The sequence below is a fragment of the Rhamphochromis longiceps genome, linkage group LG15 (genome assembly GCF_057381845.1).
Source record: "Rhamphochromis longiceps isolate RC_006_pf linkage group LG15, R_longiceps_female_GT1.1, whole genome shotgun sequence".
NCBI classification, from domain to species: Eukaryota; Metazoa; Chordata; class Actinopteri; order Cichliformes; family Cichlidae; genus Rhamphochromis; species Rhamphochromis longiceps.
Window position 1 is genome coordinate 5,634,429 of NC_140571.1, and position 15,241 is coordinate 5,649,669.

A 15,241-nucleotide genomic window follows, 5' to 3' on the forward strand; every position below is an offset into this window, starting at 1 on the left:
GAAAATAGCTGATATGAATTAAGGCTCTTTTTGGTACAATCTTGGTATACCACATTCAAGCCACCAACAGAACCAGACTGAGAAATGAAGGATTCCCAAAACTGCAGTTCCTCTAGTGGCCATTTGAGGTTGGCTCCAAAGACTCAGGCACTCCCCAATGACTCCCATGTTAAAATGCCCAACTGAAAGCTGTGTTTACTGACTGGTACTAACAAACTGTTACTTCTGTAGTAGTTAGTACTTACTTTTCTTTTTTCTTTATTTTTTTTTAACTTAGTTATAAGACTCCATACACGAGTGTATAGTAGGTTATTTGATTTGATTTGTATAAGACATTCCATTTAGTTTCTGGTAAGGCTTAAAATTGGAAAGGTGGATGCTTGTTTAATAGGTGTGCGGACATAATGAGCTAATCACCTGCTAGGCATCGCCTTCACTAATGTGAGTCAGTGAACTGGTCCTCTCCAATATATAGATGCTGTTGGTGCCCACTGGAGCATTTGTAGTAGATTTACTTGAAAAATAATAGGGCGTGTTGTGTAGAGCCTGCACAGTTTGCCTGAACTGTGACTAGATTCACATTTTAATGACAACATAATACACAGTGATGCTTTCTGTGAGTCTAAAGTAGCTTCGAGTTTTTAGTTGTTGATTTAGTATGAAGTAGTACACAAGTCTCTCATTAAGGCTGTAGTTAAGATTCCTGTTATGAAGAAATACCCCTTAAAATACTATTCTTCCTCCTCCTTCTCTGTTCCTTGTTTTCCACTCATTGTAAATATTTTTACAACACTACCTTATCCCTACTAAAATAAAAGATAAATAATAATGAGAGGCGGCGTAAGGTTATATTATTTCTGATCCAGTATTGCTATAATGGATTGAAATATACAGGTCTATTTTGATCTTTGAGGATATGAGCATGATTGTTGGAAGATCATGCAAGTTGTTAATTTATGAAATGAAGTGAGTTGTTAACATTCTTGCCAAACTTCCAGTTAAAACGTTGTGAATGAGCTGTTATTGTGCAATGAGTCATTCCATTAATGACTGCTTTTACAACAAATGTTTGCTAATTACAGAGTGGCAGGGCTGGACTGGTAATCTTGCATGCCAGGCTTTCCGGGTGGGGTGACGCATTTTTGGGCCGATGGGTCAGCCTGAAGGGTCGCTGTGCAACAGCTGTACAAGCACTGACAGCAGCCCATTCATTCATTTTCATTACCGACACTAGATTACCCAATCAAATCTCTTAATGCAACAGGCCCCTCCTCTACCTTCGCTGTGCACTCATGCAGTTTGTAGAAAATGTTTAGAGTGGTAGAAGTGGTGAAGAAAAAGTATCTCATGTGAAAACAAAAAGAAAAAGAAACTAAACAAAAAATAGGTCAAGCAAAATGTGTCAAATTAACTGTCATTTTAGCTGTCAGGGCTGCTAATATACCATGAACCATAAAATGAACCAGCAACAACAAGTAACCTCACATTCACACGAGGCTGCTGCTGCCAGCACCAGCTGTGGAGAAGTGAGGAAGAGACGAAGAAGGTGAAACTAACGCAGTAAAAGAATTGATGGAGGGAGAGAGATTCAACGATTCTGGTCAAATGAATGGCTACTTTGTCTGTGAGACATTGCTAATAGCTAAATAACTTTTTAACATAATCCCTTAATTTTAGGGGCTCAAAAGTAATTGGACAAATTAATAACTGAAAATAAAATGCTTAAAATAAAATTATTCTCTTAAACAAAATACACTCAACAGCCACCTTTTTAAAGTATACCTGCTCTTTAACACAAATATATTATCTGCCAAATTACTGCTGATCTGCTGGGATATGCCACACAAATATTTTCCACACAAACATCTTTAGACTTTACAGAAAATGGTCTACAAAAGAGAAAATACCCCATGAGCAGCAGTTATCAGGATGAAAACGCCTTGTTGATGCATGAGGTTAGAGTAGAATAACCAGACTGCTTCGAGCTGATAAGAAGGCAACAGCAACTCAAATAACTTCAGTCACCTGATCTCAGTCCACTGGAGCATTTTTTGGATGTGGTGGAATGAAAGATTCACGTCATGGATCAGCAGCTGACAAATCTACAGCTACTGTCTCATGCCAATATGGACCAAAATATCTGAGAAATGTTTCCAGCACTTTGTTGAATCTATGTCGGGAAGAATGAATTCATTAATTCACCAAGGACGGGGATGACTCTGCATACAGACATGCAGACAGCTGGTCCTGTGGTGCAGTCAGAATAACCAAGAGCTGAATATACTTAAAACTGTATTGATGACAGAGGACTTCCTCTCATCTACATCAACAGCACTGTGTCTTCTGTTGAAACCTTCTGGTTTCTGGGACCCACAATCTCTCAGGATCTGAAGTCTGTAGTAGTAGTCAGTACTGTACCAGTTGTGAAGGCCGTAGGCCTAATGTTAGAATTGGTTATTGACTTATTTGACTTAGCTTTGGTTAAATTTGCCTCATTTAAATCACATGTAGTTTTAGGTTAATGGCTATTCTTCTGCATTTAACATTATTCACTTGGTCCAGTTATATTTGAGAGTTTTAAAGAAAATATATTTCGCTACTAACAGTGTGGAAACATTACAAATGCAAGTGGCACATCTAACTTACAAGTAAAGATGGAATGGCAATGGCCCCATTGTGTATGTCAGCGGTCCCCAACCTTTTTTGCGCCACGGACCGGTTTATGCCCGACAATATTTTCACGGACCAGCCTTTAAGGTGTCGCGGATAAATACAACAAAATAAAACTAGTACCGGTACCGAAAAAAAGAAGATTTACTCATAACACACGTGAAAAGACCCAGGAAAACCAAGTTAACGATAAAAACGATAAAAACGATAACAAAATAACACTGAAAACCAATAAAAACCCTGAAAACCATACATTTCACACCTGAGGCTCAACTCTCGCAGCCCGGTACCAAACAACTCACGGACCGGTACCGGTCTGAGGCCCGGGGGTTGGGGACCGCTGGTGTATGTGGTGCAGCTCATATAACTGTCAGCTGTTCATACTGATACATCTTTTCTGTCATTTGTTAACATTGAACTACCTATAAATCATAAGTCTAAATAATTTAATCACTACTAAATATGATTTGAGCATTGTTTAAAACTACACAGTCACTAAAGACTTAGACAATCACTAAAAGAAAAGGGACAACTTTCAACATTTTGCTACCAGTCAGATACATAATAACTCACATAATTATCAATAACAGGGGCTTTTAATTGTAACCATTGATATGACTGAAAAGGTAAGGCAATATTTTACCTTTAAAGAAAGAAACAGCCACAACCATCATCCACAGTGACTAATTTTATGCCTTTTGTGTAAATCGTGGTTCTTGGGACATGGCATGTAAATATCCAGAAAGAGTACCCCCTTTTTGCCATCTTTATGGCCAACCTTCGCCCCCCAGTTAATGGCGTTTGTATGGTAAAGATGCACCAAATAGGGAAAAAAAAAAACTTGCCAATTCTAAAAGTGTCTGGTGACCATTAAAACATAATGTAATGTGTATATGAGTGTGCAATACGTTGCATTTACATGCATCAAAATGGCATATGTTTATGGGCTGTCCTGAGTCACACAATTTCTATATACACTACAAATACACAGAAAGAGATAATTTTTAGTCAGAGTAAAAATATTAGTCAGTTACTATGTACATGTTACCAGTTTCATGAAGATTGAACCACTCATCTAGGAGGAGTGCAGGAACAAACATACAGATATAGACTATTGGTCAAAAGTTTCAGAACAGCCGAAGTTTTCCAGTTAGTTATTGCAGTTCAAGTAATTCAAGTCCAATGAATAGCCTGAAATAGTACAAAGGTGAGTGGTGAATTTCCAAAGGTTAAAAAATGTAAGGTTACCCAAAACTGAAAAATAATGTAGCTACATTTCAGAATTATACAAAAAAGCCTTTTTTTAGGGGACACAAAATGGGTTAACAATTTAAAGCTGTTCTGCAGCAATGAAGGTTGATCAAGCCTTGAAAGCTGTGCTACTAATTCCTACAGGGAGTGCAGAATTATTAGGCAAGTTGTATTTTTGAGGAATAATTTTATTATTGAACAACAACCATGTTCTCAATGAACCCAAAAACTCATTAATATCAAAGCTGAATCTTTTTGGAAGTAGTTTTTAGTTTGTTTTTAGTTTTAGCTATTTTAGGGGGATATCTGTGTGTGCAGGTGACTATTACTGTGCATAATTATTAGGCAACTTAACAAAAAACAAATATATACCCATTTCAATTATTTATTTTTACCAGTGAAACCAATATAACATCTCCACATTCACAAATATACATTTCTGACATTCAAAAACAAAACAAAAACAAATCAGCGACCAATATAGCCACCTTTCTTTGCAAGGACACTCAAAAGCCTGCCATCCATGGATTCTGTCAGTGTTTTGATCTGTTCACCATCAACATTGCGTGCAGCAGCAACCACAGCCTCCCAGACACTGTTCAGAGAGGTGTACTGTTTTCCCTCCTTGTAAATCTCACATTTGATGATGGACCACAGGTTCTCAATGGGGTTCAGATCAGGTGAACAAGGAGGCCATGTCATTAGTTTTTCTTCTTTTATACCCTTTCTTGCCAGCCACGCTGTGGAGTACTCGGACGCGTGTGTGATGGAGCATTGTCCTACATGAAAATCATGTTTTTCTTGAAGGATGCAGACTTCTTCCTGTACCACTGCTTGAAGAAGGTGTCTTCCAGAAACTGGCAGTAGGACTGGGAGTTGAGCTTGACTCCATCCTCAACCCGAAAAGGCCCCACAAGCTCATCTTTGATGATACCAGCCCAAACCAGTACTCCACCTCCACCTTGCTGGCGTCTGAGTCGGACTGGAGCTCTCTGCCCTTTACCAATCCAGCCACGGGCCCATCCATCTGGCCCATCAAGACTCACTCTCATTTCATCAGTCCATAAAACCTTAGAAAAATCAGTCTTGACATGTTTCTTGGCCCAGTCTTGACGTTTCAGCTTGCGTGTCTTGTTCAGTGGTGGTCGTCTTTCAGCCTTTCTTACCTTGGCCATGTCTCTGAGTATTGCACACCTTGTGCTTTTGGGCACTCCAGTGATGTTGCAGCTCTGAAATATGGCCAAACTGGTGGCAAGTGGCATCTTGGCAGCTGCACGCTTGACTTTTCTCAGTTCATGGGCAGTTATTTTGCGCCTTGGTTTTTCCACACGCTTCTTGCGACCCTGTTGACTATTTTGAATGAAGCGCTTGATTGTTCGATGATCACGCTTCAGAAGCTTTGCAATTTTGAGACTGCTGCATCCCTCTGCAAGATATCTCACTATTTTTGACTTTTCTGAGCCTGTCAAGTCCTTCTTTTGACCCATTTTGCCAAAGGAAAGGACGTTGCCTAATAATTATGCACACCTGATATAGGGTGTTGATGTCATTAGACCACACTCCTTCTCATTACAGCGATGCACATCACCTAATATGCTTAATTGGTAGTAGGCTTTCGAGCCTATACAGCTTGGAGTAAGACAACATGCATGAAGAGGATGAAGTGGACAAAATACTCATTTGCCTAATAATTCTGCACTCCCTGTATGTTCCAATTTTTCTGGATTACTTACAACCCCTTCTGTCTGCATAAAAGCAGTGTTGGACACACTGTGGTACCATACCCTCATGAGCATCAGTTGAACAGTACTGTACTGTAGAAAGTAGCGTGTTGCTACAAAAATGGTGAGAAAAAGGCAATTAACAATGGAAGAGAGACAGACCATACCGATCATACCACTTAAAAAGTACAGTTTCCTTCACCATCAAAAGGCACTCTGTGGGCAAACTCAGGAAGAGGTCTGGTAGACACAAAGCCACAACTGAATCAGAGGACAAATTTCGGAGGGTTAACAGCTTGCATGATAGGCGGCTCACAGGTCAACAGTTTCAAATACAGCTTAAATAGTGGTCATAGTAAGCAAGTCTCAGTTTCAACTGTGAAGAATAGACTTTGAGGTGCAAGTTTGACAGGACAAGTTGCAGCAAGAAAACCATTGTGAAGATGTCAGAATAAGACAAAGAGGCTTGCCTGTGCCATGAAACACCGCCACTGGACGACTCAAGACTGGAAAAAGTTATTATGGACTGACAAATCCTTGGAGAAAATTACTGCTGTATGGATCTTACAATAAAGTCACAATACAGTGTTATTGTATCTTGGAGGAGCTGGTCAAATGTGAATGAGTTTCACAGATTCACTAAACTGTTTTACAAATACAAAACTATGCAAGCAAGTTCATTCCACCATAGTAATTTTGTAATGAGACACAACTTACAATATTAAGAGTGCCTTATCCTCCCTCTGACACAGACATGCTCAACTCACTGTATAGTGAGAGGTGGGAAACTACACTGGAGGAAACACAATACAGTTAAGGAGTGTTGAGGTTTTATTTTTATTTTGTGAAAGTTTTTTCACAGAGTGACAGGATTGCTCATAATTTGATTTTCTTGTATGTTTACATTTAGACTCTCTTCTCGATGGGAAAGAAGCAGATTATCTGTCAACTCGCTTGGACCCACAACTCATGTTTGTTGACTTAGAAACAATCCTTATATAGAGTCAATGAAAGCAAGTGTTGCTGTCTTGATGCCAAGAACATGTTCTCTCTGAGGATATGGGAACTGTTGCGGTATAAGTGTCATAACAGATAAATGGCTGCCAAGATTAAAGAATTTTTACTTGATGATGTGAGACTGTATACAAATTACATCAGTCTCAGATTGGGCTGGCTTAGTGGTTTGACTTCTCTGGAATAAAGGTCTTTTTTCTTGGAAGAACTTGTCTGTTGCAAAAGAACATCTCAGGAATGGAAGTCAGCGACACCATGAAATGCTCCTTTCGATCAAGATGAAAGAGCTGCTGCCATCCCAGCAGATTGTCTGGCATGAAAACCTTGATGCCTACTATCCCACTGATACACGTTGCTTTTATTTAATTTCTTTCCCCTTATGTGACGGGACAAGCACTGCTTCCACAGTAAACATTAAGGCCTCAGTCACACAGGCAGAGAGACCAGTAAGTGACCCCCACAATCTCCGATAAGGAAAAACGCGTATTCCCTATTGGCGTTGGTGATGGGTTATTAGCGGTTCTTGGCTGTCTACAAGTGAAATCACTGACAAAGAGCTCCTTATGGTTGCTTTGGTCACTAGCAGATTGCTCCAGTGTCTTTTAATTTGAATCAAAAATACCAGCTTTTCTGTAAACACTGGCTAATTCCCTGGTGAGCAATGGGTGTTTGATTTGCAGTGGGGTTGGTCATCATCTGTGCTTGCCTTTCTGTAAAAGCCACTGCACACCACCACTGCTTTTCTATTTTCTCATTGTCATTGTTGCTGTTACTACATGGTAAGTATTACTACACAGAGAGATAGAAGGCAAGAGACAAATGATGCAACCAATTACGAACACTGGATAATGGTGAGATTTCGGTGCACGTGGAACACTTATAGTACAAACGTGACCGACGAAAAGGACTAAGCCGATGGCCATACTGGAATATTTATTCATAGTTAGATATATTCATTGAAAGCAGGCATGTTTGAGAAATGGAAAGGCAAATTTGTATTCCTGAGTCTAATCTGGCTTTACACATGTCGAGTAACAGACACTCTCTCATGCATAAAAACAATTGCAAGAGAGTGGCAACTTTCTCTCATGATATAATTTCACATTCATAATATTTCTTGTGGTATGGTAATACAGACCGAATAGAAATGTGAGACAAGCCTCCTTCGACTTCCTCCATCTCTCCTTCAACATTTCAGTTGACTAGCATTAATTTAATGCTTCGTCTGTCTAATATTGTAATCCTATAAAATTTTCTGCTATTGTAATTTTGCCCATCATCACATTTGAACCACGAGTCTATATTCCCACAGACTTCATTCTCTCTTTTTCATTTGTACATCTGCAAACTTTGATTCAGTACAAGCTTGTCAGTGTGTGTGTGTGTGTGTGTGTGTGTGTGTGTGTGTGTGTGTGTGTGTGTGTGTGTGTGTGTGTGTGTGTGAACGCGTATCCCTCTGCATTTGTAGGGTGGTGGAAGAAAGTTGAGGTTTAGTTAGTGTGTTGTGAATGATGCCTGACTCAATCCCAAGAGACTTAAAGGGTGCAGTCTTCGGTGCACAGCTGAACAGAAAGAAAGGTGCACACATAAACATACAACTCTTTCTCTGGCAGCACTTCCTGTCCCCTGGGGGGGGGGGCTACATGAAAATAAGTGAGCATGAGTGTTTGAGTTTCCAAGTGTGGATGGGAGGTTAAAGCTGAAATGAAGATATACAGTCAGAAACCACGCCAGAACACAAAATGAAAAGTAGTTCAAGGTACAGTGGCAAATTACTGTATCAGAGGTAGACACTCCTGGCTTTCCAGGTGGATGAATTAACTGGAATCTGTCTCTTTTATATGGAAAATAGGTGGCAAATTACCACCTGAGATGAGCTTTGAGCCAGCGAGCCAGGATGCAGCCTTGCCGACTTTTCATATGCATTAGATAACCTGATTTTGACATTTTATTAATGGAGAAACTGTCAGCACAGGGATACAGAATTCTTTATTTAATTACTGTTACATTACTATGAAAATTGTGTATTAAATTTTAAAAAATGACACAATAATTAAATTTTGTTGATAGCAGCATATTAATGTATGTCAAAGAGAAAGACGACGTTATTGTGTATATTATGCCAGTGGGTTTAAATGTAGATGTTCTATCCTTGGGGGAGAATTGATTGCAAGACATTGATATTCCTTTTGCAAATGTAGAGTCACACAACTAAGGAAACCTAGACTTGTCATTAGATCAATAGTGATGAGTCAATGAACAAGTGTTAAATAGCTTCAAAAATGTTTGTTTTAGCCATTTTTAATGAGGAACACATAAAAATAATAATAATACATTTCCTAATGAAGCTCATTATACCATAACTCAAAAATCAAAGACAAAAAACAGTGAAGCAGAAGAGAGAGTGCTTTTGAAGAATTAGCATTGCTCAGGTAACACCAAGCAAGGACAAATGGAAACTGACATTTAAAAAGCAGTTTTGCTCAGACATTTATTGCAAAGGAGAAAGTAAATGTAAAGACTTAAAAGTAAGAGTGTCAGGAAAGACAAACATCTATGCAGGATGATTCAGAACAGGAGTTTCCAGCTGTGAGTCTAAAAAAACTATAATGTGTGCAGCATACTGTAGAGCCAGAAAAAATAGATTTCCCATATCCTTATTACCTCGTTTTATCGAATACAACCCAACAATTGACAATTAGACTGACATCAGAGCATGCTCAGTTTCTCAGTCATTTTCACCATTCTGATGTTGGAAGACTTAGAAGCTTGATGTTACATACTAAAGCGGGACTCTATTGATCAGTGGGTGCTGTGACTAGCTAGCTAGCAACATGCAGTAGGGTTGTGGCGCTGGACCATGATGTCGGAGATCAGTGATAAAAGTCAAAGTGAGCAGTTATAGCTCGCCAGTCAAAGTAATTTTTATCTAATTTCCTGACCGTTGCATTAAATGAATATTATTCTTAAGAGATTAGTATTAAAATAATTCTGTCTCATTATAGTTGTCTCATGTCCACGTACCTGACACCTGTAACACGTGTCTAAGTGCACGGACGTGCAAGTTGATGCCAAGACTTCTGCGAGCTTTGAAATTAAATTGTGTACAGAGCTTTTCTGGTCGATCATCAGATGAAGGAACACAGAGGGCGATATTTCTTACAACTTAATGTGACTGTGCATTTGCAGATACATTCGTTTAAATCACCCCCTTAACTTCTTTTTCCATGTGGTGTTTTTCGTCACAGAAAAACTTTGTAGTGTATGGTAGAGGGCAAACTGCCCTATTAAAATTCTGAAAAGTATGAAAGCACCTGTGATACAGCTACAGCTCCTGCACTCCTACAGCTTTTTACTAAAAAAGTTGGCGGTAGCATGGAGATTTTATTTAAAATGTTAACAAAATCTTAAAATGTTGATAGGGCAAAAAAAAGTTAGGGTGGTTAAGTAGCCTGTTAAGTTTAGTTACATTATGTTAGCTAAACATTTATATAATGGAAAAAAAGCTGATTTTACAGTGGCAACGCCAACTTTGTTAAACAGGCCGGTCAAATGTTTTAGGAAAACATAAAAATAATAATACTGTGGATGTTGTTGGATGTAGAATTTGTTGAGCAGACCTAGAAGCCATGACACTTGCGCCTCACATTAGCATAATGTTAGCTTACAATCTGTTGTTTTTCAGAGCTCCAGACAGCTGACAACAATGGCATCAGTAATCCACGATGAACACGTCCAAAACGGATCTGAGCCGGATGAGCTGGTACGAGAATGAATACGTGATGCCAAGTATTGGCTTGGGCATCCCTAATAGTTTGTGTATAAAATTACATTGGTGATGTGATTTTATTCACAAGCATACATTGCATTACATATACATTACAGATTAAGTACCTGTCTTTTAAAACAAGAGCCTAACAACAGAACAGGTTTTGTTTGCTGGAATTATTACTTCTCTTTAGAGCCTGCTGAGCAGTTGAGTATTTTTCCAAATGAAATTTAACTATAAGTGACAGAGAACAAAATCCACAGCCCTCATTTTGTACAAAAACTGTATTTTATAGCTCAGTTAAAGCTAATATAATTTATGACTAAAATAAACAAGTGAATATCTTCTAGTGCCTTTTAAGTAGAAAATTTTGCCTCAAGATTAACTTTGTAATACATGGTTATGCAATTTGAGGGCAGTGAAGATTTTTCCCTTTTAAAACATTATGTAACACTGAGTGGATGAGTATTCTGCGGTATGAATTTACTTTGCAGGCTGTTTTGTGTGGACGTATAAGTAAACTAGAAAGGGCAAAGAATCACATTTATTCATCCGCAGGCTATTAAGTTGTAGTCCAAATTTAATTTGTTCGGCCGTAGTTTACCACCTCCACTTTTCCATCAGCCACCCTGTGACATTTTAACTAAGAGCTTATTTGCTTATCCCTCATGACATTTGGTAGTGACCAAAGGTAATTCTTTAAAATTAATTTTGTGTGAGGCCAGGGTCTCAGATGTCTATATTTATGAGCAGAAACGGCACTTGAGATTGAAGGATGGTTTTATAGTGTGTCACCTGTGGTAAGATGTACTGCTTTGAGCCTAGATGACAGGCTTTCTGGAGATTCTGAATATTTTTCTTTTTGGTATAACTTCAACGTCCCCACAACTCTGATGAGATTTGTTGGAAAACCCTTTTCATGACAGAGAAGCAACTGATTGAGTTTGTGGATAAAGTGATTGCTTACCACTCTGCTTATGGAATTAAGATTTTTCTTTTTTCTTGTACAGATAATAACTGTCTGCTCCTGCACTACTGGTCCACCTATTTTTTAATGGAATATAACCTAATGCTGGAATCTGAATTCAAGTTCACAGGGAAATAAAATGCATCTGAAATTAACTTGTGTATGCCTCTTTTGTGCATCTGACATGTGAATTTTCTCCACCACTTGTTTAAAATGACAGGTTGTACAGAATAACATTACAGCAGGAAGCAAAGCGCAGGATCATAGCCCTTGAAAATTTCAAGACTATCGACGGCACCCAACATGGTCAGAATTGTGCTCTGATGCTTCTGTAACCCCAGAAACAGCAAGCACTGAAGTATACTTCTTTATCACGACAGCAGGGTGAGCAGTCAAACCACAGGTGGCACGAAAGCCAAGATTTTCAAGCGTTTTGAAGTTGCACGCCAAGAGAAAGAAGGACTGACGGCGGAACTGCAAAACTTGATTTGATTAAATAAAATCTCTGGCCTTGGATTGGATTGCAATTTCCTAACTTCATTCTAAGTGAAAAGTTAGAGCAACATATACTCCATTGCTTTACTTCTGCTACTGCTTCCGTAATTAAAAATCCTTAATTTGATCTGTTCAGCCTGACACACGCTAACATGACCCAGAGACACAGTGCGCGTGCACACACACACACACACACACACACACACACACACACACACACACACACACACACACACACACACACACACACACACACACACACACACACACACACACAGGCTTTCATCACATGATTAGTTTCACAGCTGGCAAAAGCAAATTGGCAGCCCAAATTCAAGTAAGATTATAATGTTGAGGCTGAGGAGAGATCATCCTTCAGATGTTATTTGCTCACTTGTCCTGAGATCACAGAAGAGAAAAGATAAGAGAATGTGTTACAAAGTTGTTTTGCCCCATCTGCAGAAAAGTTATTCCTTAGAGCCAGTAGTTGTCGTTAAATATTCTTGTGTGCATTCAGTTGTAACAACAAATGTGATTAGGATTCAGGTGCTTCTCTCTCAGCTCCTTACACGCACACGCACACACACACAAAAACACAATCCCACTCTACCATGCAGTCAGGCCTCGCTCTCCTCTTGTTTTCAATTCACATGGGAAGAGAGTCGGTGGCAGTAGAAGAGGCTTCATTAATGCTTTGGGTTGATGACACTCCCTGATATCAATAATCAATCACGAAACCTCATGCTACGATCTAGTCTGTTAAGCCCTCGTACAAATCAATACAATGATGAAGCAGCTCTCCCGTGGGCACACCTTGCTGCTTAGTCTGCTCTGTGGAGACTTTCTTCAGCTGGACATAAATCCCACTGTACTGGACACTCCTCAGCGGGGCATTTTATTTTAGCTGCTGCTGCAGCATGCAGCTGAAGAATACAGCATCCGTACAACATCTTTGGTATGACTAACAATGTCTCGCTAGGAATGAAACCTCAGATACAGAATAAACAAGCGATACTGTGTTGCTGCCCCACAGTTCACACAGCTAAATCACAGCACATTTCCGCATTTGCACTTATTCAAAGTCTGTTCAGGTTCTATGGTTCAAACAGCAAGTTTATGCTCCTATGAGAGGTGGGGGATCAATCCAAATATTGATAGTATCAATACCAACGCTGATATTGGTATCAGATTAATGCCAGTGCAATAAGATCGATACTTTGTTTCTGTCCTCCAAGTTCAGTATGTAGTCCGCTGAATTGTTTCAAATTATTTTTGTGGAAATGAAAAAAATATATACCTCAAACACACACTATGAAAAATGTTTTTTTGTTGTTGTTGTTGTTGACTGCCATGTCAATTTGGATTCCAACTCTCCAGAAATACATGAAAATCTGAAAGGTGTTTTATTGTGTTAACCAATTATCTTCCACATCCTGTCTTCCTTCTCTCACCCCAACCAGTCACAGCAGATGGCCCTGCCCCTCCCTGAGCCTGGTTCTGCCAGAGATTTCTTCCTGTTAAAAGGGAGTTTTTCCCTCCCACTGTCACCAAAGTGCTTGCTCATAGGGCATCATATGATTGTTGGGTTTTTCTCTGTGTGTATTATTGTAGGGTGTACCTTACAATATAAAGCGCCTCGAGGCAACTGTTGTTGTGATTTATTGCTTTATGAATAAAATTGAATTGAATTAAAATGTGTTCAGAATTTTCAAATTGATTATGATTCGTGACATAATGCTCTCCCATATATAAGTATCAGGAGTGGTATTAGTATTGGCAGTTACTTAGTATCAGGTTATTACCAAAATTTACAGTATTGCACACCGCTAGCTCCTATGACCACCTTGCAAATATTAGAAAGCAAGCTAGAAGTGTATTGGTCCTACAAATGTTTTGGAAGCATTGAGATTAGGATACTAATAGCAGCACCAGTGTTTGACATTGACATGACATTTGCATCTGATTGCTAAATGAGGGCCTAAAGTTGATGTAACATATCTGTACCCCATGCATCACCATATAGTTTGTCGACTGTTGTTCAGCTGGCCAACCTTGGCACTGCATGCACATATGGCTTCAACTTTGCTACAGCAATCTAGCCATGCATACCCTGCTTATATATATAGCTCAAGTGAGCAGTAGGGTCATTTTCTTATACCTCTATATTATCAGATTTCTGAAAACATGGAGAAGAATTCAGGTTTAAAACACTTACACATTAGCTTCTCTTTTTATGACCTGGAGGTTCTCTCCAGCTATACAGTCTATGTGCTAAATAATGCATGATATGTGTGTTTGCATGTTTGTACAGTTGCTCACAGCACAGACACTTACATACTGTATGCATGCAAGTGTGTGTACCTTAGGGGAAGAGGGAGTTACACAAGGTCATACACAGTGGTCCAACTGTGTGATTTGACTGAAGTATACACATATCAGGTTTGACATTGATGTTTAGCAGGCAGCAATACTGCATGTGTGTGTGTGTGTGTGTGTGTGTGTGTGTGTGTGTGTGTGTGTGTGTGTGTGTGTGTGTGTGTGTGTGTGTGTGTGTGTGTGGAGAGAGAGAAACTGTAAAAGTTTGCATTCAAACCAAATGACCACAAGGATAAAACAAGTGCACACCGTCTAAATTATAAAGGGTCGGAGGATTCTGATTCTGTATCTAATGTATGAATCTCCATTTATTCCATCCAGTTCTATGTTAAAAGCTGAGAGCTCATCACTGAATCTAAAGCCCACCCGAGCTTTGCACTGTTGCCATAGCAGCAATTCTGAGCTCTTCAGCTCTTTAGCTCAGTGACAGAAGTTGTGAGCTGATTTAAACAGTGGGAAATGAAAGTCATTCTTGTTGTTGAGATTATATTTTAATGTTATCACATTCTAGAGCATGAAATGCTTAACAAGGGACTTTTTTCACAGCACACACACATATAACCTTAAATTTTTGAGTGTTATACACGATACAATGAAGTCATGAAATACACACAGATATATTTGTACATCTGTGTTTTTCTCTTTCTGATCTGTTAAATGAAAATGGCTGTGGTAAAAAACTTTTCTTGACAACCTCAGAACTTTCAGTACTCAGTATATCTTTAACCTTTTGCAAGCATCTGTCCACACGCAATATTGTGCTGTACTGCATGCGTTGTTTGCTACACTCCACCAGGTGCAGTGTCATTTGTTAATTAGTTGTGATACACAAAAGTACAAATGAAAACTGGTCAGTATGATTTGGAGCCAAAAACACTCTGCCCATGAAAACAGAAAAACAAATTGTACCTAATTTATATTTTCCTATCTCCCCTTCAAGGTTTTCCACTCGTGCACCCCTCGGCCACCTTCAGCACT